Consider the following 11,884-nt stretch of genomic DNA (forward strand, 5'->3'; position numbering starts at 1 on the left):
GAATCAAATAACTATTCTTAAAGAATGAAACAATTGAAGATAAGAATAAACACCCAATGATGAGGAAAGTCATTATCACAGAATTAGCTTAATTAGCTTAAATGGAATACACTATAGAATGCATTCAAATTTCACAAAAATAAACCCATTTTAAAATACAAACCCCAACTCCAGTCGACCAACCAACACCTGATATATTTCATAATCAAAAAATGACTTCCTCTCTTTCAATATTGAAAGAAAATGAGAGGAATTTTTTTCCTATAGTACCCAAATAAGCTTTCATAAGATCTAAAAAATAAAAGAACCTCATTCTTTCCTAGCATATTTGAAATCATCTTCATAAAAATAGCAGCAACACTAACAGAACTATAGAAAATGTTGTATAAAACTATAGAAAAGGTAAACATTAGATGCCTAGTATGTTAGCAAGTTGTAGAAAAAGTTGTTATGACACTAAACCAAAAAAAATATCTTACAACTTTACCACATATGTTGTATAGAACTATTGAGAAGGTAAACATCAGATGCAATGTTGACATTATGTCGAACACATGGTGGGTGGAAGTTAAACTTTCACATTACACATAGCAAATTAACATGTCAAGATCAACATCAGATTCAACAACAAGGTAAACATCATGTGCAATTTCAGAAAGCAATTAGATTCAAGGTGCAAAATCAAAAATCAAATTCAAAACCAATCAATCGACTCAAGGTGCAAAATCAGAAACCAATTAACATCATATTCCAGACGCAAAATTGGAAACCAATTTAAAATTAGACGGAGTAAACGAAAAAAACAATCATACCTAACCAATAAAGAAGACACTATGAAATCGATACAGAGATGGAGAAAAACACGTTGGAGAAGCACCCACCAGAAGAACGATTGCAGGTGGACAGGAGAGTTGTGGAGGCGAGCTAAACGATGGAATTCATGAAAATCAGATAGTTCAGCAACAGGTGGAGACCCTCGACACCTTGATTCCAATTCACATCGTCGACAAGTGTGGCAAGAGGTTTCGATCACCTCTTTTGATCAGACAATTTTCATTCGTCAATAAGAAAATATGAGGAGGCAGAAATAGAATACGTATGATATGGGAGGCTATGGTTAAATAGTTGGTCAAAGAGATTTTTTTTATAATTCCATGAATTAAGGGATTTTATTTTGATTATCATGCTAAATTTACATAATTACCCTTATAACAATTTTTATTTAATTAATTATTCCTAAATTCCTATTGGCTCTAACATACACACAATATCTGTTACATAATACTTGTCAGAAATATTTTTAACTTATATATATATATATATATATATATATATATATATATATATATATATATATATGTTCTAACTATTTATTGTGTGGATGTATCGTTGATTGTGGACCAATCAAAAATTAAAAATAAATAAATAAATAAATAATTTAATAAATAAATAAGGATAATTAAGTAATTTGATAAATAACTTCCATAACTACTCCTTATAATCATGCTAATTACATTGACTTTTAACCTAATTTCTCCCTTATTTATCTGCATCCGTTCTTCTTCCTCCCTCCCCACCATCAGTCGTTTTTCTCCTCGTCTCCATCACCACTTCTTCATCCTCATCGCCACTGCTTCTATTCTTGAACGATTGGAGATAAATATTTTTAATGGGAGGACTACAAAGGTTTTTATTCAAGAAAATATTTAAAAAGTTGAAAATCAACAAGGGAGCGTCAAATCCAAATCGAAAGAAAATAATTAGGTTGACCTAATCTTTCTTTATATCAGTTATCCATACGCATTTTCTTCTTCCCCTGATTCGATTCTCCTTGCTCCTCCTCCTCTTCCTAACAAAAAATGGAACCTAATACAAACGACACATCCTCCTAATTTGAGTCTTTGTTTCGAAGCTCTGCGTATGAAAGGAAAACGAGTGCACACTTAAATTCCAACTTGAATCGTCCAACTTCAAGGGGTAATCACTACTCTGTTTTGACCTAGGGTTTGTTTCCCTCTTTGCATCCATCTCTATTTCTCCGATCTTCACCTGCACGGTATGGACACCCCTGCTTCCCAGCACCGCCAATGCCTTCCGACGACGCCTACAACTTTGGTAAATGTCTCTATTTTTCCTATCTCGTATATGTTTTCTTGTTATGAAATTATCGTGTGTATACATCCAGAAGAAGCAACCATATACCTTTCATTAATGTGGAAGCTGATATGCATCTAATTTTTAAAGTTACCCAAAAGACGATGGTCTTGTGAAAAGGGAACAACAAGTCTTTTGCTCATACTTTAATGGTAGAAAATTAAGTAAACTTTTTTTTTATATTATATTTTTAATGGTAGAAATTTTTTTAGAGGTACTTTTTTGTTCTTGATCATTCAGTATAGATTTAGAGCTACCCAGAAATTAGATAGGCTTGGAATGCATGAAAGTGATATACCATTCTTATATCTCGGTTTATAGATGGACACATGTATCTGTAGTATACCATTCTCATGATTTATAATTTTTATATCTTACTTTATTCGATTCCCCTCTCTCTAATTCTATAATTCTTTATCAATATTTGACATTTGATAATTCTATATGTGACAAAAATTGTTTGAGTATTTCAATGTTTATGAATTTTACAATTTTTTAAAAGGCACAAAATCTCTATTACTTTTTTGAGGTAGTCTTGGCTCATTGTCATGCTAATTTTGACTTAATGTCCACTGTTTTTGTGATATCTCCATCTCTCAAGTCTAGAAAGCCATCAAAGTCACAAAGGCGAGCACCACACCCCACAATCTACGATGAGGTAGATATCATTACTAGATTCCCCACAATTGAACTGTTATGAGATAGAATACTCCTACTGTTTTGTGTTTGACATTACCCTCTTCTTTATATTTTCTAATTTTGTGTTTTTATCAATCTTTCAATTCAATATTCTTTTCGTTATTAGATGCACATTTCAAATTGATGTGTTAAGGGTGATCTAGGTTCGTCTTTTGATGAAGCATTAATATCTTGTAGTTGATAACATTTGCATATCATTATGTTAGTTAGGGTAAGGCACGTATAAATATGAAGAAAATTTGCTTGTTATACCCCTCATCCACAAAACATAAGTTTTTATTTTATTGAATTAGTCTAGATTCTATTACTCAATGTTGATTTTTGAATTGTTTTTTTTTATCATGAAACTGAAGACTAAAAGGAATAAAAACAATACAAGATGCATTTTTCTAATATGTATTCGATCAAAATTAATAAAATTTGTTTTATTATTTTTCATATAAATATATTCTTACATAATTCGATTTTATGGCAATGCTGAAAAGTATCAGAAATCGCCTTCAAAAGGGTTTTTCTTCGTCTGGAATCGTCTAACCATCAAATCTTTTCAGGAGGGTCGTATTTATATGCAGGCAGTAATCTTCCGGAGCAAGAAAATAAAACTTGTGATCACAAATATTGGAAACACGAACATAGATTTGTTGATTTTTTCTAGAATTGTAAGTTAATGAAGTATGATGCTATTGCCAACATTTTTGGAGTTGCGTTAAATAACTGTGATCGCAAATATAGAAATACGATCATAGATTTTTAAAAATTCTTCCTAATGACTTTTTCGACTTTGCAAATCCTCGATCAACAAATGCAAACGCAAATGTCCAAATATATGATCGCGGATTTGGCTTTCTGGCACGTTTTGGACACGATTATTCAGTTTAAGCATTCCAAGTCATTGTTCAGCATCATTCTTCAGTTCCAACTCCATTTAGGCTCCAGATATGCATACAGCTACTCCCAAAGTACAGCTCAACACGAATTATCTAAAAACGACAAAAAAACGCTAACAGTATGGGAATTCTGATAAAAGATATAAGCTAAACATTATTTAAACTAATGACATGAAAATGTATAAAATATGATGCTAAATGCTAATATAAACTACCCTAGAAGATGCATAAAATGGCATCCATCAGACCACTAGATTGGATTATATCCCCTTGCACGTTTCATTATATACACCATATGATTTAATGAGTCAAACATCATTCACAAACTGTCCTCCAGCATCAACACCAGCGTCAGTGTCAGCACAAGTGCTAATGTCTACATAGTATCAGTGACAATGTGACCTTTTTTATAATAGTCTGATACCTTTTGTGGATTAGTCGGTGAGACACTTTGTAATCATTGATATATTTGTATTTATAGAATCAATATTTGATTCGTAATCTTAGTGTTTAGGATCATACGTGTAACACCTAATTCAGGTATTAATCGGTTTTGGACCTTAATATTGAGATTTATTGCTTTTTGTCCCTGATAATGTAAGACTTGGGGAATGAAGGGACTAGTTTTTGCCAAAATCCAGAAGTTGGGGCGTAGCCCGTTATGATGGGCATTCCTTTGAGAGCATTGGGTGTAATGTCGTAACATGCAAACCCTATTTCTTAGGGTTGCTACCATATTTATTAAACATTATAGCCCAAGATTCTCTCATTTCTCAGCTCGCATTGTCCTTAAAGTTCCATTTCGAAACCCTAAATCATCCCAAGAGAGTTTTATCTCGTTGTGTGTGTTTTGGTGGGTGTTTGGAGCATATTCAAGAAAGAGAAGCTTGGTGCAAGGTCATTGATCTAGAAGGAGCTCATGGATCCATATTTCCCACTTTATTTTGAACTTGTTTGAGGTATAAAGATCTTACTATGTTTATGTGAGTTTTGTTCTCTTTTGGTCCCATTAATGAGATCTAGTGGTTTGATACCACTCCAGAAGTTATGAGTTGCCCCTCTTGATGTTTATGAGGTTTATTGTCCATAAAGTTGACATCTTTAGGGTTAAGGACCACCCATGCATGAGCTTATGCTCATTTGGTGATAAAAGGATGTTAATTCTTGAGGTTGGGTCTTTATGGAGCATGCAAAGTCACCAAGTCAGTTACTTTATGGGTTTAGATGTTCCCAAGGGTTAGATCTATAATTTGGACTCCTGGTCTTACGCACTAAGTTCTTAAAGTTGATTTTGGCTTAAGAGGCACGTACATCGGGCGTAAGTTCTCATACGCTAAGCGTACGTGTGTGTTTCCCCAATCCAACCAATCGACCCGGTACACAAGACGTGCTAGGATAACGCTCAACATAGCGTTGGGTAGTGGACTTTCCATTTGGGGCCATCTTTTAGACTTTGAGGTTTTGGGCTTTGGTTGGGTTTTGTGCTATTGAGCTTATGATAGACTTATATTATCTTAGAGTCTTGGACTCCTTGTTGGGCTTGCCCCGTTGGAACTAGGAGTGTGTTGTTGGGCTTTAGTGGGTCCAATGGGATTGGGCCCTTAGTGGGCCTGATTAGTTGGGCCATTGTTGGACCTAATGGTTGGGTTTAGCCATGAATAGTGATTAAGTATGGTTTTGGTTTGTTTGAATCAGATCGAAGAGCCGGTTCACAGCAGCTACGAGTGTAAGATCTTTTATCTGTCGATTGAGGTGAGTTTCATCACTATGTTTAGCAGGTCGTAGGAGCTAATGCCAACACAAGATCTGTTGTGTTAGATTACTCGTTATCTATGTGACACTTGTATATGTACGTGATGTATGCTTACTAGGCGGGGCGTGATGGTTATTCTATATGCTAATACTTACTATGCTTATATGAATTGCATGTAGGCGGGGCCCGTTATGCAAGTTAAGGTGGGGCCGTTATACTCAATGGGTGGGACCCGTTATGCGAGTTAGGGTGGGGCCTGTTATACTTAGTGGGTGGGGTCCGTTATGCTAGTTAGGGCGGAGCTCGTTATACTCAGTGGGTGGGGCCTATTTTGTGATATGTATGTATGGCATGTGGTATCTTGGAGAACTCACTAAGCTTTGTACTTACGGTTTTCATTTTACGTTTCAGGTACTTTTTTTTTCAAAGGGAAGAGCTTAGGATGATTGCAGAGCACACACCACATCTTTATGTATTCTGTGATTTACTCTGTTAACAATAATGTATTAATAAGCTTTGGTTACCTTGGTTTTATGAAAAATTTTGGGTTATATTTTTGGAACGTTAAAAGTTGGTATCAGAGCCTTCATTTGAGGGATTCGAACATACTCTCGGGTGTGTCTGAACTCAAACTGAGGATTTGGTAAAGTCTTTTCAAAAAGACATGTTTTTTTTAGAAAAAAGTTTTCTAAGAAAGGGGTGTGGTAAATGCAATCAGCCGAGTTCAAGTAAGTTTTTCCCAAAATACCCATACATGTTATTCGATATGATTGATTTATGGATTTGTGAATTGCATGCTAGTTAGGTCTAAGGATCTGCTCAGTTTCTGCATGGTAGAATGCTAAAAGAGATGTCATCTATGCATATTGTATGAGCTTGTAGACTTGCATGCTAGTTCTCATTATTCAATGATAGATTAGCCTGATATTCAATGCATAAGGCAGTCAACAACGAGAGTAAAGGTTCCTAGCATGATTTGTAGGGTGTGAGTTTGAATGTTCTCGGGTTAATCAATGGCTCGAAGTGCTACTGCACGAATGCTTCTTGTTTTGTGCTTTGTGGGACTCCTAAGTGACGTGAGTTAGTTGTTAAGTGAATATCTTAAGTCGCATGTAATAAAGGTTGAATAATCTCAGAGTGATGGATTTGACCCTATTGTGCAGCTCTCGTTTGAGTCTAACCGTTGTAGGGATGAGTCTTTTACTTTAAGGATTATCTGAGCTTTGTTGCATGTGATTGTCTTCACAAAGTGTTCTTCAGCAGCTGATGGCAGGGTGAGGCCGGGAACCTAGGAAAGCATAGGAAATGCTTCAGTGGGTTTTGTTGCACTGTTTAGCGAGTGCTTGGAGTATTAGTTTGAGAATGTGACTTGGAGGATTCAGGATGATTCTTGAGGAAAGTATGGATAGGTGTGGAAGGTAGTATTGGGCCCGTACTACTGAAAGCACAAGATCCATACTCAAATCATGGAGAGTCTTGGATAATCTAGGAAGTCTATGGGAGGAGGGTTCTTGGGTATGTTCTGATCTTTTGTATGTTGTCTTTCAGTATGGCGTAGAGCACTCAGTAAAAGGGTTCAGATTCTGGTTCCGACTTAGGTGCAGGTAGTGAGTCGATCGACGAGTGGATGTGGGAGTTTATCATGTCAGAGGTTACCCACGATATTTTGGAATGGACTCCTGTGATCTTTGGTTCAGTCAAGGAAAGGATACTGGAGCTCTTGGATGGTCGTCTTGGGGCCTTTCGGACCGATATTATAGTAGGGCAGTTGGGGGCTCTTCCGGAGCCCACGACTTGTGGATCCTTAGAATCCTTCAGGAAGGAGAATCATATTTCTAGTTCTCGTCATTTGGGATTGGAGGTGGTTTATGCACCATGTTTTCAGGAGGGTCAATCCCATGATTGGATTGCTGCGGAGGTTTTGCTGGCTTTACGCGAGGAGTTACCCGACATCATTGGGCGTGTCACTGATAGATTGGTTGCCAGGTTCGAGGCTCAGACCTCGGACGTTCAGGTGGTTAATGGGATGGTTGGGGTAACCATGGAGCGGGAGATTGGTTCATTTTAGCATCTAGGAAAGAGGAAACGGACCCATGGTCTGGCTCGGCGGTTGGAGCAGTTGGACGTTGCCATATATAGTGTTAGAGACCCAATGGACCTTCGTGGTTGCACGAAGGACGTAGGGTCACATGAGGACGTGCACAGTAGGTCTAAGTGTGACAGGTGCGAATGGAAGGGCCACTTCTGCCAAGAATGCACATTGGAGGTAGAATTGTGCCATCGTTGTCATCAGCCAGGTCATATCAGGGCAAATTGCCCATGCTCAATGGTTAGGGTAAGCATTATCTAAGTGCGACAGGTGCTTTTTCGGGTATGTTGTCTTTTGTTTTCATCTTGTTTATTGTAAGAATTTATATTACCTGAGAAATATGTATTGGTTTGGGGTAAGCATTATCTTTGGTTTGGTTCTCTGCCATTGTCTAAGTTATATAATCAAGAATTGTTATATGCCATTTTGCATGTCATGAATCATTAGTAGGTCGTATCTTGTTGAGAGGGTTTCAAAGTGTTCGGTTGCTATCCCGAGTCTTTTTCGAGATCAACTCAGAGGTCGTGTTTGGAGGGTTGTTGGGTCAAAAATATGGTTTAAACTTTGCTTTTCTAGGAAAATATATTTTTATGTAATGTTGTATTTGTTTGCGGTTTGTGTGTACAGCCGTACACGTGTGTACGGCCGCACACCCTGTGTACGGCTGTACACATGTGTATGGCTGGAGGTCCATATAAATAGAGGAGTGCATGTGGGAGTGTACGGTTAGTAAAAAAGAGAAGGCTAGAGAAGAGAGAGAAAGTTAGAGAGAAGAAGTGTGTGTGACAGAGAATCTATTGTAAGGAGCATCAATCATATCATCAATATATTGGATTCAAGTTATCCTTCTTCTCCTTCTCTTATATATTGATCTGACATCATCTAATTGATTGGGATTCCGCACCATCAATTGGATCTAATTGATACACAAGCAATTTTGGGGACTTACAATTGGTATCAGAGCTTGGTTGTATCAATCAGTTTTGTCAGATCTGGAGCTTATTTGATCTGATTTTGAAAAGAGAATAGCGTTTTTGGATAGATCTCGCAAAAATAAGGGGGGGTTACTTCTTTGCATTTTTCATAAAAACGAGTTTTTGATCGAGTTTTGGAGCAAAAAAGGGTGAAAATGTCATTTTTTTGCGAATCTGTTGAAGGTGTGCGGCTCAGCAGCGAAGGTATGCGGCATCGGTGTGTGCGGCTCAGCAGCCTCGGTGTGTGCGGCTCGGAGTGCGGCTCGGTGTGCGGTCTTGGATTATGGCTCGGAGTGTGCGGCTAGGTCTTCGGTTCTCGGTCTGGCCTCGGAATCCACGGCTCAACTTCGCTCTCGGATCAACAACGCCCACCTCGCAAGCAACAACCTCGCACAGCAGCGCTTTCATAAAAAAAGAAACGGGTTTGAAGGTGGTGAGGATCGAACCCGTAACCTCTAGATTCAAGTCAGCGCGCCTTGCCATCTCATCCAACCATTCTTTTGTGACAATCCTTCGGTTTTTAAAACATAAGCTAGTCTTCTCAGTTCCAACTTTTGAATTTTGACATTTTAAACCCCAAAAATTCAAATTTTATTTTTTAAAATCCTTTTTCAACCCAAATTTTTTTATTTTAATTTTTGACTTTTGACTTTAAAATTTTGACTTTGACTTTCAAGTTTGACCTTTGACTTTAAACTTTGACTTTCTCGTTTAACTTTTAATTTTTCAAATTTAGCTTTTTCGGTTTGACTTTTAAGTTTGACTTTTAAGGTTGACTTTCCCGGTTTTTAAATCAAAGGGCAATTAAAAAAAAAGAGTTCCACATCAATTCCGGTAAATGAAGTTTCATGTACTCCATCTTGTAAAACTACGATTAAATTTTTTCGCGAACAAATTGATTTGCTAAAAAGGGAAAATGAGGACCTTAAATATGAAGGCTATACTCTAAGGAAAGGGCAGAAACCGTTAAAAGCTCAATTATAAACCAAAATCAAGGATTTCCGAAAACTCCAAGAAGATTACAGCAACAAGTGTGAAAATTATGATCACATTAAGAAAAAACTTGCTGATGTAATTGAAGAACTTGACGCTTTGAAAATAAAGTGTGGAAAAACAGATGCTAGTTTCAAAAATTACACTGTGTCAAGTAAGACAGTCGAGTCCTTATATGAAACCCAATTAAAATTCAAAGAAAATCAAAACAAGTGTCTAGGGTATGATAGTGTTCCTCCACCTTTCAATCATGACTACACATCCATCCCTTTGACACAAGACAAAATTGACAGGGAGGCACATCTTCGATATGGCAAACCAGCTGGATTTGTGTCAGGAGGTATTCAAGTTGAAGATACTAATGCTTCTACTTTATGTGTAGGTAAAGTAGCAGAGGATGAGAACAAGGAGAACACCATTGAACAAACCAACATCTCCTTGAACTCTGAATCTGTTGCTTCGAACTCAACTGCTTCTGATCAACCTATCGTTGAGAAATATAGGCCACCAATTCCAACGCAACAAAGTTCTTGTTGCAAGTGTGCATGTGGGAACAACAAGAGACAAGGCATGGATACGCCACCAGGGGCAGGAAGAAACAACTTCACAGTGAAGAAAAAGACTTGTTTTCACTGTGGAAGACCTGGACACATTTCCAAAAACTGTACTAATCGAGCATACGTTCCTTACTATGCAGAAGGGTGGCAGAAAACACCAAGAGGGAGATACCCCAAAAGAAACCCTTTGAGGCCATATTCAGAAAATAGCGACTGGAATGCGACAAAGGCCAAAAATCAATCCTACAAGGTCAAGAATCCAACTCCCAAGGTCAAGAAGGGAATGTCGGTCAAGAAGCCAAATCCAAGAGATGCTCCCATGAAGCCAAAATCAAAGTCATCTCAACGGCCGACATCAAGATCAAAAGCAAGTACTGAGCCACCCATCAGAACGAAAAAGAAATGGGTTAAACCCAACTACAAATGGGTTCCAAAGGCTCACTTTTCCAAATCTACTAATGATTCTAATATTTCTACGTCTTCTGTTTGTGATAAGAAGGATATGTCATGGGAGAGAGTACCATGCAAGGATGACAAAGGTCAACCCAGTTTCAAAATGGACTGGGTTCCAAAGACCAACTGATCCTGCTATGTGTCGGAGCAGCTATGGAGGCATATCATCATACTTCAGTTTCTTGATAGTGGTTGTTCCAGACACTTGATAGGAGGCATCTTTCAACTGTACAACATTCAGACCTTTGTTTGAGAGTATGTGTCCTTTGTGGGAAAGGAAGAAAGGAAGAGATCACTCATGGGGTTAGTGCTTAATGACATGAAGAATTTTCGGATTTGTTTTGAGATTACGCGTGCTGTTCTCAGACCTTATGGATGCAAATTCAATCGGTGACTTACAGTTTGAGTTTTCTTCTCTATACTCCTAAGTTTTTCTTAAGCCGATTCGCTTTAAAGACAAATTTTTGTTTTAGGATAGTTTAAATTTGCGCATTTACTTTCGTTTCTCTCCTATGCACAAATTTAGGGGGAGAAATAAAAACAAAACAAAAATTAGAAAATTTAAAAAAAAATCAAAAATTAAAAAATAATAATATGTTGGTTATGGAATGTGCTTGAGGGAGATATTTTGGGAAGTGATATTATCAAGTGATAACGGGCAATCTGAGTCTGTGTAACGTACCCAAAGTTGAAGGGTCTATGCTCTGGTTTGATGCGTCGGTAGGCACGAAAGATTCTAAATGGACATGACTAGGCAGAGTTAAACTTAAGAAATCAAATGACTTGACAAATCTTGACCTAGTTAGATCCGTTTAGCCTGACAATACGACACTTGGATAGGTTGAGTAGGGAGATATATATGGGAATCTACTCGTCACATTAAATGAACCCATATCTGGAACCATGGTTTAACTTTTCCTCCATGTGCGGATTCTGTCCTTAATTCCGGTATTGATGGGGCAACTTGTAAATTCTGATAAATTAGGCCTGTAGAAAATCATTTTATTTCTTTCTGTCTGTTAGTCATATGTTACCTCCTCTGCGTGATTGGAAGAGATCCGACTGGGACTGTAACATATGCATCTCTATTTCTCTGCATATATATATATATATATATATATATATATATATATATATATATATATATATATATATATATATATATATATGAAATTCCTCATATCTGTTAGCCATATGCTGTGTCCTTTGCGTGACTAACAATCCGACCTGGTACACAGCATATGCACTATAAGTGATAATACTCTGAATCTATCTTCTCCCCTAATGATGGTCTGCTCATCCGATGTAAGGAGTACTCTGGAAGT

General features: G+C 37.3%; 1 long non-coding RNA gene across 1 annotated transcript; it reads left to right on the forward strand.

The window, feature by feature from the left end:
- Positions 1-1,478: 1,478 nt before the first annotated feature.
- LOC122198104 (uncharacterized) lies at positions 1,479-3,620 on the forward strand. The gene is made up of 2 exons (XR_006191947.2): positions 1,479-2,115; positions 3,405-3,620. It is a non-coding gene; the product is annotated as an uncharacterized LOC122198104 (long non-coding RNA).
- The last annotated feature ends 8,264 nt before the right edge of the window (positions 3,621-11,884 follow it).

This window comes from Lactuca sativa, chromosome 5, assembly GCF_002870075.4.
Source record: "Lactuca sativa cultivar Salinas chromosome 5, Lsat_Salinas_v11, whole genome shotgun sequence".
NCBI lineage: Eukaryota > Viridiplantae > Streptophyta > Magnoliopsida > Asterales > Asteraceae > Lactuca > Lactuca sativa.